Source organism: Chiloscyllium punctatum, chromosome 6 (assembly GCF_047496795.1).
Source record: "Chiloscyllium punctatum isolate Juve2018m chromosome 6, sChiPun1.3, whole genome shotgun sequence".
NCBI lineage: Eukaryota > Metazoa > Chordata > Chondrichthyes > Orectolobiformes > Hemiscylliidae > Chiloscyllium > Chiloscyllium punctatum.
The window spans coordinates 91,245,389-91,261,341 of NC_092744.1; positions in this window are offsets into that span (position 1 = coordinate 91,245,389).

A 15,953-nucleotide genomic window follows, 5' to 3' on the forward strand; every position below is an offset into this window, starting at 1 on the left:
ATGAATCAGTTAAGGTCGAGACATTGAATGAATGAGACAAGCTCTACACTTTGAATTGAAACGTCTAATTTGCTTCTTTGAATGAATGAATGAAGGCAGTTTTGATTCTTTGAATGAATCATTTAAGCTCGAGGCTCTAAATGAATTCGAAAAGTTCTTTTCATTGAATTGAAACATATACTCTGTTTCATTGAATGAATGCATGCAGTTTGTTTCTTTGAATAAATCAGTAAAGCTCCAGATATTGAATAAACGAGGCAAGGTATACTCTTTGATTTAAAACGTAAATTTTCATTTCATTGAATGTTTGAAGGCTGTTTGTTTCATTGAACAAAGGCATTTAGGATTAAACTGTGAATGAATGCGATAAGCTGGATTTCAATGATTGAATGTATATCACTATTTTCATTGAAAGAGTGAGAGCAGTTTGATTCATTGAATGATTGAAAGCAGTTTGATTATTTCAATGAATCAGTGAGATTGGATCCATCGAATGAATGAGACAAGCTCTCGTCTTTGAAATGAAAAGTGTACTTAGTTTGTATGAAAGAATGAATTCAGTTTGATTCCTAAAATGAAGGCGTAATGCCGTAACATTGAATGAATGGGATAACCTAGATTGAAGTAATGAACGAATACCGGTTTTCTCATTGAAAGATTGAGTGCAGTTTGCTTCATTGAATAGATGAACGCAATTTGATTCTTTGAATGAATCAGTTAAGGTCGAGACATTGAATGAATGAGACAAGCTCTACACTTTGAATGGAAACGTCTAATTTGCTTCTTTGAATGAATGAATGAAGGCAGTTTTGATTCTTTGAATGAATCATTTAAGCTCGAGGCTCTAAATGAATTAGACAAGATCTTTTCTTTGAATTGAAACATATACTCTGTTTCATTGAATGAATGCATGCAGTTTGATTCTTTGAATAAATCAGTAAAGCTCCAGACATTGAATAAACGAGGCAAGGTATACTCTTTGATTTAAAACGTACATTTTCATTTCATTGAATGTTTGAATGCTGTTTGTTTCATTGAACAAAGGCGTTTAGGATTAAACTGTGAATGAATGCCATAAGCTGGATTTCAATGATTGAATGTATATCACTATTTTCATTGAAAGACTGAGAGCAGTTTGATTCATTGAATGATTGAAAGCAGTTTGATTATTTCAATGAATCAGTGAGATTGGATCCATCGAATGAATGAGACAAGCTCTCGTCTTTGAAATGAAAAGAGTACTTAGTTTGTATGAAAGAATGAATTCAGTTTGATTCCTAAAATGAAGGCGTAAATGCCGTAACATTGAATGAATGGGATAACCTAGATTGGAGTAATGAACGAATACCGCTTTTCTTATTGAAAGATTGAGTGCAGTTTGCTTCATTGAATAGATGAACGCAGTTTGATTCTTTGAATGAATCAGTTAAGGTCGAGACATTGAATGAATGAGACAAGCTCTACACTTTGAATTGAAACGTCTAATTTGCTTCTTTGAATGAATGAATGAAGGCAGTTTTGATTCTTTGGATGAATCATTTAAGCTCGAGGCTCTAAATGAATTAGACAAGATCTTTTCTTTGAATTGAAACATATACTCTGTTTCATTGAATGAATGCATGCAGTTTGATTCTTTGAATAAATCAGTAATGCTCCAGACATTGAATAAACGAGGCAAGGTATACTCTTTGATTTAAAACGTACATTTTCATTTCATTGAATGTTTGAATGCTGTTTGTTTCATTGAACAAAGGCGTTTAGGATTAAACTGTGAATGAATGCCATAAGCTGGATTTCAATGATTGATTGTATATCACTATTTTCATTGAAAGACTGAGAGCAGTTTGATTCTTTGAAGGATGGATGCAGTTTGATTCTTTCAATGAATCAGTGAGGTTGGATACATCGATTGAATGAGACAAGCTCTCGTCTTTGAAATGAAACGTGTACTTAGTTTGTATGAAAGAATGAATGCAGTTTGATTCCGAAAATGAAGGCGTAAATGCCGAGACATTGAATATATGGGATAAGCTAGATTGAATTAATGAACGAATACCGCTTATCTCATTGAATGATTGAGTGCAGTTGTCTTTATTGAATGGATGAACGCAGTTAAGGTCGAGACATTGAATGAATGAGACAAGCTCAACACTTTGAATGGAAACGTCTAATTTCCTTCTTTGAATGAATGAATGAAGGCAGTTTTGATTCTTTGAATGAATCAGTTAAGCTCGAGGCACTAAATGAATGAGACAAGATCTACTCTTTGAATTGAAACTTATACTCTGTTTGTTTGAATGAATGCATGCAGTTTGTTTCATTGAACGAAGGCGTTAAGGTCGAGATTTTGAATGAATGGGATAAACTCGATCAATTGAATGAAATAGAACTATAAGGTTCATGGAATGATTGAGTGCAGTTTGATTCACTGAATGCACGAACGCAATTTTAATCTCGGAAAGAATCATTTCAACTCGACACATTGGATGAATGAATGCACTTTGGTTCATTGAATGCCGGCGTTTAAGGTGAAACATTTAATGAATGGGATAAGCTGGATTCAATGAATGAATACCGTTTGTTTCATTGAATGATTGCGTGCAATTTGCTTCTTTGAATGAATGAACGCAGTTTGTTTCTTTGAAAGAATCAGTTAAGGTCGAGACATTGAATGAATGAGACAAGCTCTACACTTTGAATTGAAACGTCTAATTTGCTTCTTTGAATGAATGAATGAAGGCAGTTTTGATTCTTTGAATGAATCATTTAAGCTCGAGGCTCTAAATGAATTCGAAAAGATCTTTTCTTTGAATTGAAACATATACTCTGTTTCATTGAATGAATGCATGCAGTTTGTTTCTTTGAATAAATCAGTAAAGCTCCAGACATTGAATAAACGAGGCAAGGTATACTCTTTGATTTAAAACGTAAATTTTCATTTCATTGAATGTTTGAAGGCTGTTTGTTTCATTGAACAAAGGCATTTAGGATTAAACTGTGAATGAATGCGATAAGCTGGATTTCAATGATTGAATGTATATCACTATTTTCATTGAAAGACTGAGAGCAGTTTGATTCATTGAATGATTGAAAGCAGTTTGATTATTTCAATGAATCAGTGAGATTGGATCCATCGAATGAATGAGACAAGCTCTCGTCTTTGAAATGAAAAGTGTACTTAGTTTGTATGAAAGAATGAATTCAGTTTGATTCCTAAAATGAAGGCGTAATGCCGTAACATTGAATGAATGGGATAACCTAGATTGAAGTAATGAACGAATACCGGTTTTCTCATTGAAAGATTGAGTGCAGTTTGCTTCATTGAATAGATGAACGCAATTTGATTCTTTGAATGAATCAGTTAAGGTCGAGACATTGAATGAATGAGACAAGCTCTACACTTTGATATGAAACGTCTAATTTGCTTCTTTGAATGAATGAATGAAGGCAGTTTTGATTCTTTGAATGAATCATTTAAGCTCGAGGCTCTAAATGAATTAGACAAGATCTTTTCTTTGAATTGAAACATATACTCTGTTTCATTGAATGAATGCATGCAGTTTGATTCTTTGAATAAATCAGTAAAGCTCCAGACATTGAATAAACGAGGCAAGGTATACTCTTTGATTTAAAACGTACATTTTCATTTCATTGAATGTTTGAATGCTGTTTGTTTCATTGAACAAAGGCGTTTAGGATTAAACTGTGAATGAATGCGATAAGCTGGATTTCAATGATTGAATGTATATCACTATTTTCATTGAAAGACTGAGAGCAGTTTGATTCATTGAATGATTGAAAGCAGTTTGATTATTTCAATGAATCAGTGAGATTGGATCCATCGAATGAATGAGACAAGCTCTCGTCTTTGAAATGAAAAGAGTACTTAGTTTGTATGAAAGAATGAATTCAGTTTGATTCCTAAAATGAAGGCGTAAATGCCGTAACATTGAATGAATGGGATAACCTAGATTGGAGTAATGAACGAATACCGCTTTTCTTATTGAAAGATTGAGTGCAGTTTGCTTCATTGAATAGATGAACGCAGTTTGATTCTTTGAATGAATCAGTTAAGGTCGAGACATTGAATGAATGAGACAAGCTCTACACTTTGAATGGAAACGTCTAATTTGCTTCTTTGAATGAATGAATGAAGGCAGTTTTGATTCTTTGAATGAATCATTTAAGCTCGAGGCTCTAAATGAATTAGACAAGATCTTTTCTTTGAATTGAAACATATACTGTTTCATTGAATGAATGCATGCAGTTTGATTCTTTGAATAAATCAGTAATGCTCCATACATTGAATAAACGAGGCAAGGTATACTCTTTGATTTAAAACGTACATTTTCATTTCATTGAATGTTTGAATGCTGTTTGTTTCATTGAACAAAGGCGTTTAGGATTAAACTGTGAATGAATGCCGTAAGCTGGATTTCAATGATTGATTGTATATCACTATTTTCATTGAAAGACTGAGAGCAGTTTGATTCTTTGAATGATTGATGCAGTTTGATTCTTTCAATGAATCAGTGAGGTTGGATACATCGATTGAATGAGACAACCTCTCGTCTTTGAAATGAAACGTGTACTTAGTTTGTATGAAAGAATGAATGCAGTTTGATTCCGAAAATGAAGGCGTAAATGCCGAGACATTGAATATATGGGATAAGCTAGACTGAATTAATGAACGAATACCGCTTATCTCATTGAATGATTGAGTGCAGTTGTCTTTATTGAATGGATGAACGCAGTTAAGGTCGAGACATTGAATGAATGAGACAAGCTCTACACTTTGAATTGAAACGTCTAATTTGCTTCTTTGAATGAATGAATGAAGGCAGTTTTGATTCTTTGAATGAATCAGTTAAGCTCGAGGCACTAAATGAATGAGACAAGATCTACTCTTTGAATTGAAACTTATACTCTGTTTCTTTGAATGAATGCATGCAGTTTGTTTCATTGAACGAAGGCGTTAAAGTCGAGATTTTGGATGAATGGGATAAACTCGATCAATTGAATGAAATAGAACTATAAGGGTCATGGAATGATTGAGTGCAGTTTGATTCACTGAATGCACGAACGCAATTTTAATCTCGGGAAGAATCATTTCAACTCGACACATTGGATGAATGAATGCACTTTGGTTCATTGAATGCCGGCGTTTAAGGTGAGACATTTAATGAATGGGATAAGCTGGATTCAATGAATGAATACCGTTTGTTTCATTGAATGATTGCGTGCAATTTGCTTCTTTGAATGAATGAACGCAGTTTGTTTCTTTGAAAGAATCAGTTAAGGTCGAGACATTGAATGAATGAGACAAGCTCTCCACTTTGAATTGAAACGTCTAATTTGCTTCTTTGAATGAATGAATGAAGGCAGTTTTAATTCATTGAATTAATCATTTAAGCTCGAGGCCCTAAATGAATGAGACAAGATCTACTCTTTGAATTGAAACTTATCCTCTGTTTCATTGAATGAATGCATGCAGTTTGATTCTTTGAATGAATCAGTAAAGCTCCAGACATTGAATAAACGAGGCAAGGTATACTCTTTGATTTAAAACGTATATTTTCATTTCATTGAATGTTTGAATGCTGTTTGTTTCATTGAACGAAGGCGTTGAGGATTAAGCTGTGAATGAATGCGATAAGCTGGATTTCAATGATTGAATGAAAATCACTATTTTCATTGAAAGACTGAGAGCAGTTTGATTCATTGAATGATTGAAAGCAGTTTGATTATTTCAATGAATCAATGAGATTGGATCCATCGAATGAATGAGACAAGCTCTCGTCTTTGAAATGAAAAGACTACTTAGTTTGTATGAAAGAATGAATTCAGTTTGATTCCTAAAATGAAGGCGTAAATGCCGAAACATTGAATGAATGGGTTAACCTAGATTGAAGTAATGAACGAATACCGCTTTTCACATTGAAAGATTTAGTGCAGTTTGCTTCATTGAATAGATGAACGCAGTTTGATTCTTTGAATGAATCAGTTAAGGTCGAGACATTGAATGAATGAGACAAGCTCTACACTTTGAATTGAAACGTCTAATTTGCTTCTTTGAATGAATGAATGAAGGCAGTTTTGATTCTTTGAATCAATCATTTAAGCTCGAGGCTATAAATGAATTCGAAAAGATCTTTTCATTGAATTGAAACATATACTCTGTTTCATTGAATGAATGCATGCAGTTTGTTTCTTTGAATAAATCAGTAAAGCTCCAGATATTGAATAAACGAGGCAAGGTATACTCTTTGATTTAAAACGTAAATTTTCATTTCATTGAATGTTTGAAGGCTGTTTGTTTCATTGAACAAAGGCATTTAGGATTAAACTGTGAATGAATGCGATAAGCTGGATTTCAATGATTGAATGTATATCACTATTTTCATTGAAAGACTGAGAGCAGTTTGATTCTTTGAATGATTGATGCAGTTTGATTCTTTCAATGAATCAGTGAGGTTGGATACATCGATTGAATGAGACAAGCTCTCGTCTTTGAAATGAAAAGTGTACTTAGTTTGTATGAAAGAATGAATGCAGTTTGATTCCGAAAATGAAGGCGTAAATGCCGAGACATTGAATATATGGGATAAGCTAGATTGAATTAATGAACGAATACCGCTTATCTCATTGAATGATTGAGTGCAGTTGTCTTTATTGAATGGATGAACGCAGTTAAGCTCGAGACATTGAATGAATGAGACAAGCTCAACACTTTGAATGGAAACGTCTAATTTCCTTCTTTGAATGAATGAATGAAGGCAGTTTTGATTCTTTGAATGAATCAGTTAAGCTCGAGGCACTAAATGAATGAGACAAGATCTGCTCTTTGAATTGAAACTTATACTCTGTTTGTTTGAATGAATGCATGCAGTTTGTTTCATTGAACGAAGGCGTTAAGGTCGAGATTTTGAATGAATGGGATAAACTCGATCAATTGAATGAAATAGAACTATAAGGTTCATGGAATGATTGAGTGCAGTTTGATTCACTGAATGCACGAACGCAATTTTAATCTCGGAAAGAATCATTTCAACTCGACACATTGGATGAATGAATGCACTTTGGTTCATTGAATGCCGGCGTTTAAGGTGAAACATTTAATGAATGGGATAAGCTGGATTCAATGAATGAATACCGTTTGTTTCATTGAATGATTGCGTGCAATTTGCTTCTTTGAATGAATGAACGCAGTTTGTTTCTTTGAAAGAATCAGTTAAGGTCGAGACATTGAATGAATGAGACAAGCTCTACACTTTGAATTGAAACGTCTAATTTGCTTCTTTGAATGAATGAATGAAGGCAGTTTTGATTCTTTGAATGAATCATTTAAGCTCGAGGCTCTAAATGAATTCGAAAAGATCTTTTCTTTGAATTGAAACATATACTCTGTTTCATTGAATGAATGCATGCAGTTTGTTTCTTTGAATAAATCAGTAAAGCTCCAGACATTGAATAAACGAGGCAAGGTATACTCTTTGATTTAAAACGTAAATTTTCATTTCATTGAATGTTTGAAGGCTGTTTGTTTCATTGAACAAAGGCATTTAGGATTAAACTGTGAATGAATGCGATAAGCTGGATTTCAATGATTGAATGTATATCACTATTTTCATTGAAAGACTGAGAGCAGTTTGATTCATTGAATGATTGAAAGCAGTTTGATTATTTCAATGAATCAGTGAGATTGGATCCATCGAATGAATGAGACAAGCTCTCGTCTTTGAAATGAAAAGAGTACTTAGTTTGTATGAAAGAATGAATTCAGTTTGATTCCTAAAATGAAGGCGTAATGCCGTAACATTGAATGAATGGGATAACCTAGATTGAAGTAATGAACGAATACCGGTTTTCTCATTGAAAGATTGAGTGCAGTTTGCTTCATTGAATAGATGAACGCAATTTGATTCTTTGAATGAATCAGTTAAGGTCGAGACATTGAATGAATGAGACAAGCTCTACACTTTGATATGAAACGTCTAATTTGCTTCTTTGAATGAATGAATGAAGGCAGTTTTGATTCTTTGAATGAATCATTTAAGCTCGAGGCTCTAAATGAATTAGACAAGATCTTTTCTTTGAATTGAAACATATACTCTGTTTCATTGAATGAATGCATGCAGTTTGATTCTTTGAATAAATCAGTAAAGCTCCAGACATTGAATAAACGAGGCAAGGTATACTCTTTGATTTAAAACGTACATTTTCATTTCATTGAATGTTTGAATGCTGTTTGTTTCATTGAACAAAGGCGTTTAGGATTAAACTGTGAATGAATGCGATAAGCTGGATTTCAATGATTGAATGTATATCACTATTTTCATTGAAAGACTGAGAGCAGTTTGATTCATTGAATGATTGAAAGCAGTTTGATTATTTCAATGAATCAGTGAGATTGGATCCATCGAATGAATGAGACAAGCTCTCGTCTTTGAAATGAAAAGAGTACTTAGTTTGTATGAAAGAATGAATTCAGTTTGATTCCTAAAATGAAGGCGTAAATGCCGGAACATTGAATGAATGGGATAACCTAGATTGGAGTAATGAACGAATACCGCTTTTCTTATTGAAAGATTGAGTGCAGTTTGCTTCATTGAATAGATGAACGCAGTTTGATTCTTTGAATGAATCAGTTAAGGTCGAGACATTGAATGAATGAGACAAGCTCTACACTTTGAATGGAAACGTCTAATTTGCTTCTTTGAATGAATGAATGAAGGCAGTTTTGATTCTTTGAATGAATCATTTAAGCTCGAGGCTCTAAATGAATTAGACAAGATCTTTTCTTTGAATTGAAACATATACTGTTTCATTGAATGAATGCATGCAGTTTGATTCTTTGAATAAATCAGTAATGCTCCATACATTGAATAAACGAGGCAAGGTATACTCTTTGATTTAAAACGTACATTTTCATTTCATTGAATGTTTGAATGCTGTTTGTTTCATTGAACAAAGGCGTTTAGGATTAAACTGTGAATGAATGCCATAAGCTGGATTTCAATGATTGATTGTATATCACTATTTTCATTGAAAGACTGAGAGCAGTTTGATTCTTTGAATGATTGATGCAGTTTGATTCTTTCAATGAATCAGTGAGGTTGGATACATCGATTGAATGAGACAACCTCTCGTCTTTGAAATAAAACGTGTACTTAGTTTGTATGAAAGAATGAATGCAGTTTGATTCCGAAAATGAAGGCGTAAATGCCGAGACATTGAATATATGGGATAAGCTAGATTGAATTAATGAACGAATACCGCTTATCTCATTGAATGATTGAGTGCAGTTGTCTTTATTGAATGGATGAACGCAGTTAAGGTCGAGACATTGAATGAATGAGACAAGCTCTACACTTTGAATTGAAACGTCTAATTTGCTTCTTTGAATGAATGAATGAAGGCAGTTTTGATTCTTTGAATGAATCAGTTAAGCTCGAGGCACTAAATGAATGAGACAAGATCTACTCTTTGAATTGAAACTTATACTCTGTTTCTTTGAATGAATGCATGCAGTTTGTTTCATTGAACGAAGGCGTTAAAGTCGAGATTTTGGATGAATGGGATAAACTCGATCAATTGAATGAAATAGAACTATAAGGGTCATGGAATGATTGAGTGCAGTTTGATTCACTGAATGCACGAACGCAATTTTAATCTCGGGAAGAATCATTTCAACTCGACACATTGGATGAATGAATGCACTTTGGTTCATTGAATGCCGGCGTTTAAGGTGAGACATTTAATGAATGGGATAAGCTGGATTCAATGAATGAATACCGTTTGTTTCATTGAATGATTGCGTGCAATTTGCTTCTTTGAATGAATGAACGCAGTTTGTTTCTTTGAAAGAATCAGTTAAGGTCGAGACATTGAATGAATGAGACAAGCTCTCCACTTTGAATTGAAACGTCTAATTTGCTTCTTTGAATGAATGAATGAAGGCAGTTTTAATTCATTGAATTAATCATTTAAGCTCGAGGCCCTAAATGAATGAGACAAGATCTACTCTTTGAATTGAAACTTATCCTCTGTTTCATTGAATGAATGCATGCAGTTTGATTCTTTGAATGAATCAGTAAAGCTCCAGACATTGAATAAACGAGGCAAGGTATACTCTTTGATTTAAAACGTATATTTTCATTTCATTGAATGTTTGAATGCTGTTTGTTTCATTGAACGAAGGCGTTGAGGATTAAGCTGTGAATGAATGCGATAAGCTGGATTTCAATGATTGAATGAAAATCACTATTTTCATTGAAAGACTGAGAGCAGTTTGATTCATTGAATGATTGAAAGCAGTTTGATTATTTCAATGAATCAATGAGATTGGATCCATCGAATGAATGAGACAAGCTCTCGTCTTTGAAATGAAAAGACTACTTAGTTTGTATGAAAGAATGAATTCAGTTTGATTCCTAAAATGAAGGCGTAAATGCCGAAACATTGAATGAATGGGTTAACCTAGATTGAAGTAATGAACGAATACCGCTTTTCACATTGAAAGATTTAGTGCAGTTTGCTTCATTGAATAGATGAACGCAGTTTGATTCTTTGAATGAATCAGTTAAGGTCGAGACATTGAATGAATGAGACAAGCTCTACACTTTGAATTGAAACGTCTAATTTGCTTCTTTGAATGAATGAATGAAGGCAGTTTTGATTCTTTGGATGAATCATTTAAGCTCGAGGCTCTAAATGAATTAGACAAGATCTTTTCTTTGAATTGAAACATATACTCTGTTTCATTGAATGAATGCATGCAGTTTGATTCTTTGAATAAATCAGTAATGCTCCAGACATTGAATAAACGAGGCAAGGTATACTCTTTGATTTAAAACGTACATTTTCATTTCATTGAATGTTTGAATGCTGTTTGTTTCATTGAACAAAGGCGTTTAGGATTAAACTGTGAATGAATGCCATAAGCTGGATTTCAATGATTGATTGTATATCACTATTTTCATTGAAAGACTGAGAGCAGTTTGATTCTTTGAAGGATGGATGCAGTTTGATTCTTTCAATGAATCAGTGAGGTTGGATACATCGATTGAATGAGACAAGCTCTCGTCTTTGAAATGAAACGTGTACTTAGTTTGTATGAAAGAATGAATGCAGTTTGATTCCGAAAATGAAGGCGTAAATGCCGAGACATTGAATATATGGGATAAGCTAGATTGAATTAATGAACGAATACCGCTTATCTCATTGAATGATTGAGTGCAGTTGTCTTTATTGAATGGATGAACGCAGTTAAGGTCGAGACATTGAATGAATGAGACAAGCTCAACACTTTGAATGGAAACGTCTAATTTGCTTCTTTGAATGAATGAATGAAGGCAGTTTTGATTCTTTGAATGAATCAGTTAAGCTCGAGGCACTAAATGAATGAGACTAGATCTACTCTTTGAATTGAAACTTATACTCTGTTTGTTTGAATGAATGCATGCAGTTTGTTTCATTGAACGAAGGCGTTAAGGTCGAGATTTTGGATGAATGGGATAAACTCGATCAATTGAATGAAATAGAACTATAAGGGTCATGGAATGATTGAGTGCAGTTTGATTCACTGAATGCACGAACGCAATTTTAATCTCGGGAAGAATCATTTCAACTCGACACATTGGATGAATGAATGCACTTTGGTTCATTGAATGCCGGCGTTTAAGGTGAGACATTTAATGAATGGGATAAGCTGGATTCAATGAATGAATACCGTTTGTTTCATTGAATGATTGCGTGCAATTTGCTTCTTTGAATGAATGAACGCAGTTTGTTTCTTTGAAAGAATCAGTTAAGGTCGAGACATTGAATGAATGAGACAAGCTCTCCACTTTGAATTGAAACGTCTAATTTGCTTCTTTGAATGAATGAATGAAGGCAGTTTTAATTCATTGAATTAATCATTTAAGCTCGAGGCCCTAAATGAATGAGACAAGATCTACTCTTTGAATTGAAACTTATCCTCTGTTTCATTGAATGAATGCATGCAGTTTGATTCTTTGAATGAATCAGTAAAGCTCCAGACATTGAATAAACGAGGCAAGGTATACTCTTTGATTTAAAACGTATATTTTCATTTCATTGAATGTTTGAATGCTGTTTGTTTCATTGAACGAAGGCGTTGAGGATTAAGCTGTGAATGAATGCGATAAGCTGGATTTCAATGATTGAATGAAAATCACTATTTTCATTGAAAGACTGAGAGCAGTTTGATTCATTGAATGATTGAAAGCAGTTTGATTATTTCAATGAATCAATGAGATTGGATCCATCGAATGAATGAGACAAGCTCTCGTCTTTGAAATGAAAAGACTACTTAGTTTGTATGAAAGAATGAATTCAGTTTGATTCCTAAAATGAAGGCGTAAATGCCGAAACATTGAATGAATGGGTTAACCTAGATTGAAGTAATGAACGAATACCGCTTTTCACATTGAAAGATTGAGTGCAGTTTGCTTCATTGAATAGATGAACGCAGTTTGATTCTTTGAATGAATCAGTTAAGGTCGAGACATTGAATGAATGAGACAAGCTCTACACTTTGAATTGAAACGTCTAATTTGCTTCTTTGAATGAATGAATGAAGGCAGTTTTGATTCTTTGAATGAATCATTTAAGCTCGAGGCTCTAAATGAATTCGAAAAGATCTTTTCATTGAATTGAAACATATACTCTGTTTCATTGAATGAATGCATGCAGTTTGTTTCTTTGAATAAATCAGTAAAGCTCCAGATATTGAATAAACGAGGCAAGGTATACTCTTTGATTTAAAACGTAAATTTTCATTTCATTGAATGTTTGAAGGCTGTTTGTTTCATTGAACAAAGGCATTTAGGATTAAACTGTGAATGAATGCGATAAGCTGGATTTCAATGATTGAATGTATATCACTATTTTCATTGAAAGACTGAGAGCAGTTTGATTCTTTGAATGATTGATGCAGTTTGATTCTTTCAATGAATCAGTGAGGTTGGATACATCGATTGAATGAGACAAGCTCTCGTCTTTGAAATGAAAAGTGTACTTAGTTTGTATGAAAGAATGAATGCAGTTTGATTCCGAAAATGAAGGCGTAAATGCCGAGACATTGAATATATGGGATAAGCTAGATTGAATTAATGAACGAATACCGCTTATCTCATTGAATGATTGAGTGCAGTTGTCTTTATTGAATGGATGAACGCAGTTAAGCTCGAGACATTGAATGAATGAGACAAGCTCAACACTTTGAATGGAAACGTCTAATTTCCTTCTTTGAATGAATGAATGAAGGCAGTTTTGATTCTTTGAATGAATCAGTTAAGCTCGAGGCACTAAATGAATGAGACAAGATCTGCTCTTTGAATTGAAACTTATACTCTGTTTGTTTGAATGAATGCATGCAGTTTGTTTCATTGAACGAAGGCGTTAAGGTCGAGATTTTGAATGAATGGGATAAACTCGATCAATTGAATGAAATAGAACTATAAGGTTCATGGAATGATTGAGTGCAGTTTGATTCACTGAATGCACGAACGCAATTTTAATCTCGGAAAGAATCATTTCAACTCGACACATTGGATGAATGAATGCACTTTGGTTCATTGAATGCCGGCGTTTAAGGTGAAACATTTAATGAATGGGATAAGCTGGATTCAATGAATGAATACCGTTTGTTTCATTGAATGATTGCGTGCAATTTGCTTCTTTGAATGAATGAACGCAGTTTGTTTCTTTGAAAGAATCAGTTAAGGTCGAGACATTGAATGAATGAGACAAGCTCTACACTTTGAATTGAAACGTCTAATTTGCTTCTTTGAATGAATGAATGAAGGCAGTTTTGATTCTTTGAATGAATCATTTAAGCTCGAGGCTCTAAATGAATTCGAAAAGATCTTTTCTTTGAATTGAAACATATACTCTGTTTCATTGAATGAATGCATGCAGTTTGTTTCTTTGAATAAATCAGTAAAGCTCCAGACATTGAATAAACGAGGCAAGGTATACTCTTTGATTTAAAACGTAAATTTTCATTTCATTGAATGTTTGAAGGCTGTTTGTTTCATTGAACAAAGGCATTTAGGATTAAACTGTGAATGAATGCGATAAGCTGGATTTCAATGATTGAATGTATATCACTATTTTCATTGAAAGACTGAGAGCAGTTTGATTCATTGAATGATTGAAAGCAGTTTGATTATTTCAATGAATCAGTGAGATTGGATCCATCGAATGAATGAGACAAGCTCTCGTCTTTGAAATGAAAAGAGTACTTAGTTTGTATGAAAGAATGAATTCAGTTTGATTCCTAAAATGAAGGCGTAATGCCGTAACATTGAATGAATGGGATAACCTAGATTGAAGTAATGAACGAATACCGGTTTTCTCATTGAAAGATTGAGTGCAGTTTGCTTCATTGAATAGATGAACGCAATTTGATTCTTTGAATGAATCAGTTAAGGTCGAGACATTGAATGAATGAGACAAGCTCTACACTTTGATATGAAACGTCTAATTTGCTTCTTTGAATGAATGAATGAAGGCAGTTTTGATTCTTTGAATGAATCATTTAAGCTCGAGGCTCTAAATGAATTAGACAAGATCTTTTCTTTGAATTGAAACATATACTCTGTTTCATTGAATGAATGCATGCAGTTTGATTCTTTGAATAAATCAGTAAAGCTCCAGACATTGAATAAACGAGGCAAGGTATACTCTTTGATTTAAAACGTACATTTTCATTTCATTGAATGTTTGAATGCTGTTTGTTTCATTGAACAAAGGCGTTTAGGATTAAACTGTGAATGAATGCGATAAGCTGGATTTCAATGATTGAATGTATATCACTATTTTCATTGAAAGACTGAGAGCAGTTTGATTCATTGAATGATTGAAAGCAGTTTGATTATTTCAATGAATCAGTGAGATTGGATCCATCGAATGAATGAGACAAGCTCTCGTCTTTGAAATGAAAAGAGTACTTAGTTTGTATGAAAGAATGAATTCAGTTTGATTCCTAAAATGAAGGCGTAAATGCCGGAACATTGAATGAATGGGATAACCTAGATTGGAGTAATGAACGAATACCGCTTTTCTTATTGAAAGATTGAGTGCAGTTTGCTTCATTGAATAGATGAACGCAGTTTGATTCTTTGAATGAATCAGTTAAGGTCGAGACATTGAATGAATGAGACAAGCTCTACACTTTGAATGGAAACGTCTAATTTGCTTCTTTGAATGAATGAATGAAGGCAGTTTTGATTCTTTGAATGAATCATTTAAGCTCGAGGCTCTAAATGAATTAGACAAGATCTTTTCTTTGAATTGAAACATATACTGTTTCATTGAATGAATGCATGCAGTTTGATTCTTTGAATAAATCAGTAATGCTCCATACATTGAATAAACGAGGCAAGGTATACTCTTTGATTTAAAACGTACATTTTCATTTCATTGAATGTTTGAATGCTGTTTGTTTCATTGAACAAAGGCGTTTAGGATTAAACTGTGAATGAATGCCATAAGCTGGATTTCAATGATTGATTGTATATCACTATTTTCATTGAAAGACTGAGAGCAGTTTGATTCTTTGAATGATTGATGCAGTTTGATTCTTTCAATGAATCAGTGAGGTTGGATACATCGATTGAATGAGACAACCTCTCGTCTTTGAAATAAAACGTGTACTTAGTTTGTATGAAAGAATGAATGCAGTTTGATTCCGAAAATGAAGGCGTAAATGCCGAGACATTGAATATATGGGATAAGCTAGATTGAATTAATGAACGAATACCGCTTATCTCATTGAATGATTGAGTGCAGTTGTCTTTATTGAATGGATGAACGCAGTTAAGGTCGAGACATTGAATGAATGAGACAAGCTCTACACTTTGAATTGAAACGTCTAATTTGCTTCTTTGAATGAATGAATGAAGGCAGTTTTGATTCTTTGAATG